Genomic DNA, 12,469 nt, shown 5'->3' with positions numbered 1-12,469 from the left:
CGGCTATGCGCGTATGCGCGGCTCGTTCGAGACCGGTATGTACCCCACGAAATATCGGCACGAGAAGGGCCAGAATGTCAGGTCACAATGCCGAAGTCTTGGCCCTGGAAAGGTTAATACTCCCCGACAGCAGCGCGCGTGTTTCTGCGCTATCTACGCCCCACATGCCCGCGTGGAAACGGGCTTTTCATTCCGATGGAATGAAGGGATTCCGTTGCTGAAGAAACTTCAGAGAAACTGAAAAAGTTACAGCACCGCAGCTCGGTTACGAGTACCGAGGTAAGGTATGAATAAATGCTTCTCCAAAGCTGTCGATTAATACAGCATCCAGGAAGCAGTAGAAACGCATCGCCTGCTACTGAATACTGTAAATGTCTGCCACGCGTTCCCGAATTCGTATCCTCTTCGGCACCGTATTCACTAGCGTGTGTGTCCATTCCGAGCGATCCCGCTAAAAGCCGGTACTAGCAGAAATGTGCCTCGACTTTAAATGGATTTGAAACCGCCGCCGCGAACAAAAAGTGTATCGGCTCGACTTCGGTGTTTCAATTTTTCAGAGCGTACAGCGGCGGCGCAATTCGCGTGACACTGCAAAAAATTCGGTCCACGGAAGTTGCCAGCCGGCGAGGATGCTCGAATTCCGTCTGTTTGCTCGGAACACAAGGGGGAGGGAAAGTAGCCCAAGTGTATATCCGCCGTGCATGAACAAATCGAATCGTTGCCCATAGAATTCCCTGTCTGTCAAGCGTTCTTCGCGTGATTCGGAATACATGCCAGCCACGGGGCTGTGCATTTGCATCAGAGGACCGAGGGAGGACGGAGAGAAGAAGAGGCGCGCGATAGCTGGACTATGGCAATACACATGCACGCTGTTTGATCAGGCATAGTAAACACGATATTTTCTCACGCGTGGATATACGGCCCCGCAAATCCAGACACGGCCTCTGCCCGTCGCGTTGCTTTACACCGGCGCGTTATTATTCGTTTCGCGCAACCCGGCGATATTGTGTTTAGATTGGAATTTAAAAAAAAAAATAGAACCCCCCGGAATAACGGGATTATACCGAATCCATCGACTCGCCAGCTATAATAGACACGTTGAATGCTATGCCACTTTGGAACCGTTGAGAGCAACGATCGACAAACCCAGTGGGACACAAAGATATTCGCGACGCAAAAATATCGAAATAATTCCAACCGTAGTTTCTATATCTATGATACTCTTTTTTATTTATTGTTTAGATTTATTATACTCTTGGGTGTACTGGCGCATTTGAGGACCTAGCGAGAGGGGTGCAGCACCACCTTTACCAACTTCGAGTAAATTAGAAAAAAGTATATATATTTTCACACAATAAGTAGCAGTTAAAGTTGGTAAGTTTTTATTTCTATTGTCGGGAAATTCTTCAAATTTGGAGCATTCGTATTGCGCAATACAGTAATGAGGCAGATTAAAAATTTGCAATAAATCGCTTGTTACCGGATTAACATCAAACGTACGTCGAACGACATAGAATTTTTGTTACGTATATAACTCAAAAACTGTAAAAACTGATGGTGCTCGATTACATTTAAGCATTAACGTGGACAAGCTTCACTGTTTACTAATCAAGTTATCATTGAAAAAATGCACTGAGCTGCAATTATATAGTCGAAGAAGGAATATTTACAGCGTTCCTTATAATTCCTTTATCTTACAAACCCGTTCGTCTTTGATGTTTCCACGTTCCCGAACGAAAGCGCCTCCGCGCATGGTCGTCTGACTAAAGCATGCCCTATTCCCCTTACGAAGGCGCGCGCGATTCATCGCGGCCCTGTGCACGCTAGCGTACACCGTGGGAACGCGCGACGCGGCAAAAGGAATCATTAATCACCGGGATCAGCGGCGCTGTTACTCCCTGACGATTTGTATTTCTTACCGAACCCCGTAATCCGCGCGCTCTCTCATAAAAGCTCGCGTGGTCGCGACTAAATTGATTCCCCCGCACCATCTTCCCGGGATCCTCGCGCGCGTTCATTCACGATCGTCCACCGCACGAGGAGCTGCGCGTCCTCCATCGTGGTTCCGGTTCTGCACGAGTCGCGAGAAATCCCGTGGCATTCTGCGCGCGGTGGAGAATGCGAACGCGGCCGCCGGATTCTCCATCTTTCTTCTTTTTCCCTTCTTTTGCGCCCTCCGTGATGCTGGGCCTCCGGGGCGAGACGGTAATTGGATAAGTTAATTAGCTTTTTAAATGAAACTTTGTCGAGCTTTTAGATACCCCCGACCGTTCCTCCTTCTTTTTTCCCTCTGCCCGAGCTTGCGGTCGCGTAGCTCATCGTCGTTGCTCCGAACGCGGTCGCCGGATGCTCGGCTCCCTTCGAGGAGCCTTAAAATAAATGCGCAGAGAGCCTGGGGACCAACCATCGTCGCCCAACCAGCTCCTCCCCTCCCCTCCTTCGTCTTGCCGTCCCTCACATCCTCTAACCCTTAATTGAAGCCATAACGCCGTAGAGCCTCGAGCGGCCTTAATGCAGCCGAGCTGCGTCACTTTAATTGAAAGTGCACGGATTTCTCTGATAGCTGTGGCTGCGGTTCCGTCGTGAAAGAGTAAGGGAGAGACGGGGGGAGGGTTGGCCACGGGGCTAGCGCCGGGGGCTGCACTTCCCTGGATGGAAGTAGGCATTTACCTTAAATGCATCTTGAATCGCGTTTCACGGACGGGGCCCGGTACACGGGGACGCGTCTGTGTCTCGGCCTCGGCAGCGGACACAAAGCTCCCGAGAATCATTCGAAATTAAAGAACCTTTACTTTCCCATCGATATGCGTTGGGCAGAAATGAAGGACTGCCCGAGGAGAGGGACTGGTCGCGGGGTACGTTATACTTTGACGTCGCGTCTGAGTGATATATCGTAGCCAGTATCGACCATCTCGCTGGAATATTTACAAATTGCTGAGAGCACCCTGTACCGCCTGTAAAATAAGGGAAAAGCGAGAAATGGAATTCCCTTGGACGTCGTCGTGTTCGTTTTATTTACTTATTAACTTCGGTTTACGAAGTGAATTTCAAGCGGCGCGAGTTAGTCGAGTGAAATAAATCAGATCAAAGGGAAGTTTTAACGAGAACTTAATCAACACGAGTTTTCCAAATAGAGTTAGAAAAAAATCGCCCCGGGCTCCGATAAATTATTGCTTACGGCGTTGGTGCCATGAATTCAGAAGCTTTTTCGCTTTCTTTTGTAGGGTTCTCCACGAGGAAATTTGTTCAAAACTGTGCGAATTTTTCATTTTAGTCGATAGGGATAAATACATAGACTCTTGTCGGACGAGATCAGCAGCCTGGTCTCTGTGTTACAGGACGCGAGAGAGATTATATGTTTTTATCGATGCTACGACCAGTCTTTCGTCTTTCATCGTTACTGCGTCCACCATACTACAGAAATCATAAAAACTGGAGGAAATATGTTCGCGAACAATTCGTTAGCGGAGAGCAAGATGCTGGACCGAGCGAGTAAAACGGGGCAAACAAAATTGTGTTCTTGCTTGCAAGTCAAAGCGAACTACGTGACCCGCAGATTTCGGGTGGTCCAATTACTCCTCTGAATAATTGTCCGAACTTACAAGCTGTTGTTAACGAGTGCCGTGGATAACTACCGCGACTTCTGTTTCTTGGGCTGAATAATTCCCTGAGTACAGAGCACGCCAACAACTTCCTGCTTGTAAACAGAGTAAGGGGGACCTCTTGCCGAACGTTCGAAAAGAAACGAATGAAGTTTGGAATAGTGAACAGACTGTCTAATTAACAGAATAATGTTACAAACTTGACAATAAAATAAATGAAGAAGGTTCGTGAAAACCAGAGACGGAAAACCAGAGTTGAAAATTCACTTAACCCAATGTTATTTGTGTAATTTTGAAAGTTTTCAGGAAACGCTAACGAGACAATTTATGAAACAAGATTCTATCCGTGATATTGGACATTCTTGGCCATGAAATGGAAGTGAATCTAAATCGAAATATGCGGGGTTAATTTCCCGCGATAACACGGACTGATACTTGAATTATAACGTATTCCCAACTCCGCAGCGTGCAATATCAATACATTTCGTTCATTGCTCACCTCATTAATCCGAAGAATTGAAATTTTCGCAGACAATAAAGAGGAACTGCGCGGTATAGAAACAAGAATGGAAACGGTGCAACGTTATGAAATCACCTTCGTTAAGAACTTCATTTCCCTGTGAATTTTCCTCTAATTAGCAGAAGCGATATACATCAACTATACAAATAAAATGACGTATTAATGAATTCATATAAAGTCAGTATACTCGATCACTAACTCGATAATACAAAGCATTTCAGAACAGAGTGATTAGCAACAGAACGAAATACGAAGAGGTACGAATTTCTGCTCTTTGTCCGACATTTCAATGTTCCTTCCAAACGTGTGATTTATCAATCGACGATAATTGACTAAATGTTAACACAATGCCATTGTCATGTTCCACTCACAGTTTCTATTATGTATATTCCTCTAAACGGGGCATGCGCGATGTATCCCGATGTCGAAAAATCATTTTGTACGTCGCAAAAAATTTTAGGCTAAAAACGTTCGAGTGAAGCTGGTCGAGAAAGAAGAACTGTAGTAACAAAACAGGATCATATTTCACCCGAACTTTGCACGGAGATTTCGGAAGAAAAATGTTCTTGCCTTGTTCCTTTGTCCCGTTCGTTCTTTTAAAACTGCCATTCCCATGGGTACACAGATTTCGGGGGACAAAAGGTCGCCGGATCTTTATGGAGGGGGTGAAAAAAATGTTCCCGATGCTAATCACGGACAAAAGTTTTACGATCGCGCGCCGGTAATTAATTACCCGTGGGCCAAAGGCCGGCTGGTCTGTCGAGCCTTTGATATTACTACTGGCCGCGTCTGAGCCGATGCGGAGCATTCTCCTTTTTCCTCCCTCGTTTACTACAAGGTTGTCATTTCCGTGGACGGATCGCGGACACCTCATTCAAAGCTCGTTTGTCTGTCGCCGCGAGAGATACACGTATTAATGAATGACTGCAGCTTCCATCGAACTGAACCCACCGATACATTAACAGGCAGGAAAATAACGTCCCTTTGTTTACTAGCTACGAACGACCACCCTGTCCTTTTATTACATCCCCTGTATAATCGTATTAAATCACGCTAATGATTGTTAACTATAAATATAAGTATTAACAATGATCGTATGATTAATATTTCCATAGCGTTTAATTAGCTTGTCGCCGAGGCTTGAACAGCCGGATTGATTTGGAAGCGTGGAAACGTAACGCGTCGGTAGCGGTTTCGCGATGAAAAGTCGACTTGTCGAGCTTCGATTACGCCGATGACTCGCGCGATCTGCGTAAAGATAAACTCGAGTAATTCACGACGAGCCTCGTTACGGTCTGAGGTCGAAGTTACTCGCCCAATCAGGATATATTTTATCTCGAGCGTCATCGTTGTAACGACGTGGCGTGCCAATTGATTCCTCCGATACCGTGCTCACGAACTTAAGCTGATACACCCTGCTTCCTGGTAAACTTTCGCGCGCCTGTGAGCGCGATTAAGACCGGTAATGTTCACGGAATTACCACGAGATAGCTCGGATCTCAACATTTCGATGGGAACCAGACGCAGGCCACTTGTACAATTATTATCGATCGGTGCCTTCGTGTTAAAAGAAGTAATTTCAACCCTTCGTTGACACACCTTTTTTTCGATCAACTTTGACATACCTGGGAGGCTCACACCCAGAGCAATTTTTGAACGGCTGCCGTTCTCATCCAAAGAATCCAATCGTTATGAAAAAAATCACCGGTCATTTTCGAGGTCTCTAGAATATATTCCAATAGTTTGTTTATTGGAATTTTATCACAGTTTTTGTGGAAAAATTCTAGGTCACCATATAACGAGAAAAATCGAAGAAAATATTAAAAAAATTGTAACTTTTACAAATTTCAATATTAGAAGCTAAAAATCTACAGAGTTGTTGTGCAGATATAATATTTTAAGAAAAAAATAGTTTATAAGTGGGCTTTCGAGAAAAGATATATATTTTGCATATAGAAGTCACAGCTAGAGTGTCAACGAAGGGTTCATTAATTTTAACATAAAAAATCTAAGTCTTTAATAATTACAAGATGTGCCGTTGCAAAACGTGACTGTTGCGTTTAAAAATTAAAAAAAAAATGGCAAGAGTGTTCCATAATGCGTGTTCCAGATTAATTTCCCCGGGTATATCTATAAAATGTGCTCGTAGGGCAGGTCAGAGTAAATAGGTCGGTTTTATTTGAACAAATCCGTGAGCCACTGTGTAAACCCGAGAACAACGTCTGCAGTATTATCGGGGCCATCGAAAAACCGACCGTGACCTCAGTTTTTATAGCGAGCCAGGTTGTGCTGCACGAAAGGTTCGCCAGGTTATCACACAACTGGCCGTAAAACGCCGATCACGTGTATTACGTTCGTGACCGGCAGTCGAATGTTATCCCGTTAGTCAATTGCGCCGCTATAAAATATGTCGGCAGACCGTATTAACGAGGCATCGAATTGCCGCGTGTAAAACAACGTCGAGCACGAAAGTCTCGGCGGAACGCGTTTTAATCCCGCCTGTTCGCCAGATACGGGCAACGGATCCGAGGATTTAAACACGCCGAACGAGGGTACGTTGTTTCGACACAGGCATAAAGTTACTCGAACGAGTATCAAAAGAAGCTTCACGATTCCCCGTAAAACGGCACTAAAACGATTCAAAGTGGCGTTAAAGGTCTGTAACTGGATTTAGGATGTCTGAGTGTAAAAGGACACTGCGATTTTTTAGATAGACTGTGAACCGTAGGACTTTTCCAGCAGACTTTTCAACATCCAGCCGATCTGCTTATCGCGAATGTAAACTTGTAGCTTTGGATCAGTGCATTTCAACATTGCCTTGCACGTCGCAGTTAATTAATACCATTCAGGCGTTCTACCGTTGAAGTAGGAGCTTCTAAGTAGGAGCTTCCGACGTAATGGTGCGATTGGATTGCTTGGAAAAAAGATTTCAGCTGATGGTACCTGAGAAGTGACTTCGAGTACGTTCATTTATACGTGCGTGGAGACGAGTCCTCGCGAGGTCAATGCGTCGCGAAAGGTAACCTTTGAGTGACTCTTTAAAATGTTTTCAGCGAGTGCAGTCGCAGAGAATATAGCAAGTCTCGACTGACTCTATAAATTTTCGACGAGGCATTCGGATGTTGAAACCTCCTACTATAACTACAAATCCTTCCGATACTTCCAGCTGACAATAAAATTCATTGCACTCGCGGATAGTACGGTACGTTGAGACAAGCTGCTTCAGGAATCTGAAGAAAGTTGGCGAGCAGAGAGGCACAGAAATAGCCTGAAAATCTGGCAAGAATTACGGCACGTCGCGGGTCGATTACTCGTGTACGACATATCCGGTCACGTGACTTTGCTCGTGATTCTAATTCACCCCGATGTAAAACGTCGCCGAGGGGTAGGTACGTGCTCGCATGTCGAATGCCGTTCGCCCTCGTTGCGCCCGTATCGAGCCAAGGAGACGGGGGAACGGAGCGCGAGAGGGCTCGGGAGAAATCAGCGTCGCGGGCTGCCGTGTGTGCCGACGTATCAAAGAAATTGGGAGGCGGATGAAACGTTCGATTCCGCGGGGGCGTGCGAAGTGGGTAGGAAAGCGTGCCGCCCGATTCAGACATTTAAGGAGAGCGCCGCAGGGCTCAAAGGACCAAAGACAGGAATAAGCGGCGCCCGTCTTTCCGAGGCAATGGAACGAGAGGATGACTGGGACAGGTCGAAAATCCAATTTCGCGTGAAAGGAAACGATCAGGGAAGCAGTAAACGTACATCGCTGAAAATTCGCACGCAGGGGGGAACGGCCAGATAACCGAGAAGAAACCTTGGTCGGTCCTCTCCGCTCAGAATCGAACCAGGGAACCTATCACCGCGTGTCGTTGCCACGTAAAACCCCTCCGAGGGATTTCTTTACGACGTCGTGTGCCACTCGCGGCACACGCCAAGGAAGACAAATCCACGACCGGAGGGATTCGATCGCCCTTCGCGGAGGGAGCTGCTACGCGTCCCCAATTGTCCCAGCTGGCCGTTCCGGCGTAGAAGGGAAAACGCGCGGCGTAAAATTCCGATTTCACCGTGGCGCAGTGTCGGTAAATATTTACCTGTCAGGCTGCTGGCTGTTCGTTTCCCTGTGGCCTCTCCTGCTCTTTAATTAACAACCGTTGTCCCTCTTCTCCTGCGCAGCACTTCACTCTCCAGCGACGAAATCGAACGCGAAACGACGGCTGGTCCTTTTTGTCTGTTTCGTTAGAAACCGGTCGTTGTCTCTTCTTTTTGTTTTAATCGGGACCGTACGCTCCGCGGGACCTTTCACTGTGATTACGCGCGATATTTTAATCGAACCACGCGAACCACCTGCAAACGATACGTATCACCAGTCTACTATCGACCCATTTCGCTGGAGAGGCTCGCCAAACTCTCCACCATTGCGTTTTTTTTCCCTGTCTGATGGTGTATCGTGGCCCTCGAACCGGGATATCGAAGTCCTCGGATATGTTTATAGATATGTTTGGAGCGGTCCCTTTCGCGGGACACTTGGCGAGTCGGTGCTTGGCGGTTGCTGGCGGCTCGCGTCGCGCGAGAACGGACTCTTAATGGACCTTAATGGATCGCAACGCGAGGCCTGCACATCGGCGGTGAAAAGTTTCGCGGGACTCCCCGACCATCGGACGCTCGTTGGGTTATTAATGGCGGAAATTGAGCGGATCCCGGCGCGCGCGGCGGCGAATACCGGACGAAGTTAATGGATCATCTTCTGGGAACACTTTGCGGCTCGGTCGTAACGATTTCGGGGGTTGTTCTCTAAGTTCTACGCACTACACATACACTCTACGCGACGCCACTTCGTACACTGTTGCACTAGCGAGTATCGTAATCCAGCGTGGTCTAATTCGTCATCGCTGCTCGGACCTGGGCATCCTCGCGAGTACGCTCGCCGCTGGAAGCGTCTGGCGGACAGAGGCTTACAGAATCATCGTCCGTCGCGAGATATGCGGTGCTGGCGCCCCGTGGTCCGCGGAGTACGTGTCCTTGTTGGCGACGTAGAGGGGCGTCGCGACCCGACGGCAACATTTCGCGCGGTCACGGTGCCCGGGCTACGGTGAGCAACGTGGGTCCTCGGCGACGAGTGAACGCTCGCATCGCGTCGAGTCGGGGGGGTGCGCTCTCGCCGACGAGCACCGAGGAACGTCACTACCGGAACGAAGGCACGGCACGCGAGTTCGCCGGCCGACTGAAGCACGGTTCGGCTGTCGACCGACTCCAAACCCGAAACTCGCCTCGAGCCCTCTTCGTCCAACGAATCCGCCGTCTCCCTCGGTCCTCCATACGCGGTAAGGGGTGGCTGGGAGGTGGGGAAGGGGGTGAAGAGGGCACAAACAGAAACCAGGGAGAGGGATGGAGGACTTGGCGCCTGCGCCAGGTGAACCGTCCGACCAGAGACTCTTCCTTCTACTTTATGCCTGACACTAGCTACTCCTGCGCTGCTTGTGCAGGTGAAATAGAGTCGGGAAGAAATCGTCAGTCGCGCCCTCCCGCGCACCCGCGCCGCCCTGGCTTTTTAATCTTCCTTTGCGGACGACCGAGCAGAGTGTGGACACCGTTGCCACGAGGCCACGGAATGCGACCCACTGATGGGTCACAAGTCGAGGATGTAAGTTAGAAGAGCAGGCTGGTCGACTGGGGAACAGTGGGAATGGAAGACGCTTCTAATCGATTCAAGTATTTCACGCGTTTAGAGTCCAGCTGGATTTGTGATGTAGTAGGCGGTGCGGCGATGTTACCTATCGCTATTATAGGCGCGTAATGGTAGGGTGCATATTATGTAATAGCAGTTAATTGGGCTGAGCGTCATCGAGCGTGGTGCATTTATCCCATCGGGGTTACCACTGACCTCCGCACCGCGGTACACGCGTGCAAGATTATGGATGCCTGGAATTTGGCTGATGTTTTAAGAGCAGTGGAGTCGATTAAAAGAAGGATCGGTGCTTTAAATTTGGAATAAAATTACGAGCAGAATGATGTCGACTTCCTGTCAACTACAGTTACTTAATAAATAATGAAGTTGGAATTTCGACCTTAAAATTTTTTTAAAAAATTAAAACATATGATTTCGGCGCACAGTTTCGGTGAATTAAAAGAATAAAAGCTAATTTGCAAATATAAGAAGTATCATCTTCCGACGTTTCGGTCAATATTTACACCTTTATTAAGGAAAGTTTGAATAACTAAATACTGCGTATGCTTATATGTAACATGATTGATAGAAGCGTGCGACGTACGAGTCGGTTGAACAATGACTGAGGCAAACAGTACACAGAACGCAAGAACGTCCAGAGGGTAAAACCAATCACGTGGCCAACATCATGTCGCGGTTGGAACCGTTAAATATTATGAAGTAAATCAAAAGTGCGGAAATCCGAACACCTCGCAACACCACTGCCAATGTACCAAATTTAATAGTTAACGTGGTAAATAATTAAAGGTCTAAATATTCACCGAAACGTCGGAAGATGATACTTCTTATATTTACAGTTACTTAATAACTCGCGCGAGCACTTCAGTTTTAAATTATCCTTTTAAAGAATAATTGAAATACCCATCCTACCGTAGGTATGCTTTGTGGATTACAATTTTAACCGAGTTCGCTAATGTGCTTTGCCACGGCCACGAGCGCGTTAAGCAAAGACTCTCAGAGAGGACGTGGAACGCGGAGGAACGACCCGTGACAAAATAGCGGGAAATGAAATCGGAAGGTCAACAATATTACGAATACCGTGGATGCAGCGTAACGCGGCGCGATATCGCGGAGGGATGCACGAGCGTCGTCACCGATTAATTAAAGTCAACCGCGATAAATCAATCGAATCGTTGTTCTCAACACAGTCAACGGTTTTCCGCGGGTAACCCATGGAATCTCAGTTCCGCACTGTGCTACCGCCCTCTCTCTCTCTCTGCCTCCCTCTAGTTCGCTTTCTCCCGCGCCCGCGTTCTCCAAGTCGGCGCCGACGATTCGATGCGGGAAATCAATCACCCCCGAAACCACTTCCCGGGAACTTTGGAAACGCGAGGATTCTTCCCGGCAACGATTCGTCCGCGTTCGTAACGCTTTGACGAGGATTAAACCGATACCAGTTCGTGATTATTTGAAACTCCCGTTACGCTTCAAACTACTTTCGCGCTTCCGAAGTCATTACCGTTACGTCTGCTGTTAGGTAACGTCTAAAGACCCAATCCGTTGCCTCGCGCACTCCGGGGAGGCTTTAAGCGACAATGTGTGCGCGGCATAAACAATTCACGAGCATCTAAGAAAGTAAAGGATGAAGTAACAAAAGGGGTTGAAAAATTTAGTAACGCGTAGCACCCACAAAAGTGGAAACCAAAAGTTTTACCTTCGCTGGAGTCGGTGAAACTAAAAGTCACAGGGCACTTCGGCACGGTAGATTCGCAGGCATAACGCGAACTGGACGTTCGCTGTCTACGTTTCTACAGAATCTTTCAAAGATTCACGAGCGTTCCCTCTTATGTGTCCCTAAATACTTCGCAGACCCCAACCCCCTTTATCTGTCCATTGCTAAGAAAGAAAGGAAACCTGGGGACTATTCGTGACGCTCGCGATCCATCCGTCGACACGCGCGTTACGGTGGTCATTGAGTATGAACAATAACAATAATCGAGATAACGCACGCAGTGCAACGCCGCGAGATCCGTTTAGCTACGGCCAAATTGCCAATATTATCAGTTATCGGATTATTACGGCAAATTGTTCGGGTTTGCCTTTACCAACTAGCCTACATACATAGGTACTACGGTCCCGCTGGCGTTCCCGTTCGCTTTGCGTCCCTCGTCTCCTCTCGTCGCCGCGCTATCCCTCTCTGTCGTGCTCTCCGGCGACGCACACCTCCCTCAACCCTGTGGAAGCGTGCTCGACGCCGCGACCAGGTGCGCCGTCGTTCGCGTAAGCATACAGTAAATTCTAACTTAGCCGAACTCTATACGTAACCTCCCGTAGAAATGTGACGCTGCCAGTCCACGGCGAGCAAAAGTGAATATTGAAGGTGGAAAAGCAGCGGCCTCGGAATACATACTCCTGGCACAATGCAGTTTCGAACTTTCGAAACGCTCGCGTCCGAATAATCGTCCAATTCGAGCACGTGAGCGGCTAATAATGTCGGAAGATGAAGAGAATAATGCCAGGTCGCAATAACGCTTGTACTCAGCGACGATCGACAGGACAAGAAGAATAGAGACATTATATCCTACTCCTCCTTCAGGTCTCATACTCGGTTATTTATCCTGCAACACTGTTCCTAAGTAGCAAAATCTACTGTCTTAGTCCATGTGCATGTACTCCTACTTTGCATTTTATTTG

General features: G+C 47.8%; 1 protein-coding gene across 4 annotated transcripts in view; it reads right to left on the bottom strand.

The window, feature by feature from the left end:
- Positions 1-9,318, bottom strand: part of LOC143378950 (agrin) — a 379,111-nt gene extending 369,793 nt beyond the window's left edge. For all 4 annotated transcript variants that reach the window (XM_076831106.1, XM_076831108.1, XM_076831109.1 and 1 more), the window contains exon 1: positions 8,202-9,318. The gene's annotated coding sequence lies outside the window, so the exon portion shown is untranslated. The remainder of the gene's footprint in view (positions 1-8,201) is intronic.
- Between the last annotated feature and the right edge of the window lie 3,151 nt (positions 9,319-12,469).

The sequence above is a fragment of the Andrena cerasifolii genome, chromosome 2 (genome assembly GCF_050908995.1).
Source record: "Andrena cerasifolii isolate SP2316 chromosome 2, iyAndCera1_principal, whole genome shotgun sequence".
Taxonomy (NCBI): Eukaryota; Metazoa; Arthropoda; class Insecta; order Hymenoptera; family Andrenidae; genus Andrena; species Andrena cerasifolii.
The sequence above is the reverse complement of the archived record's forward strand: the minus strand, read 5'-3'. Positions and strand labels throughout refer to the sequence as shown.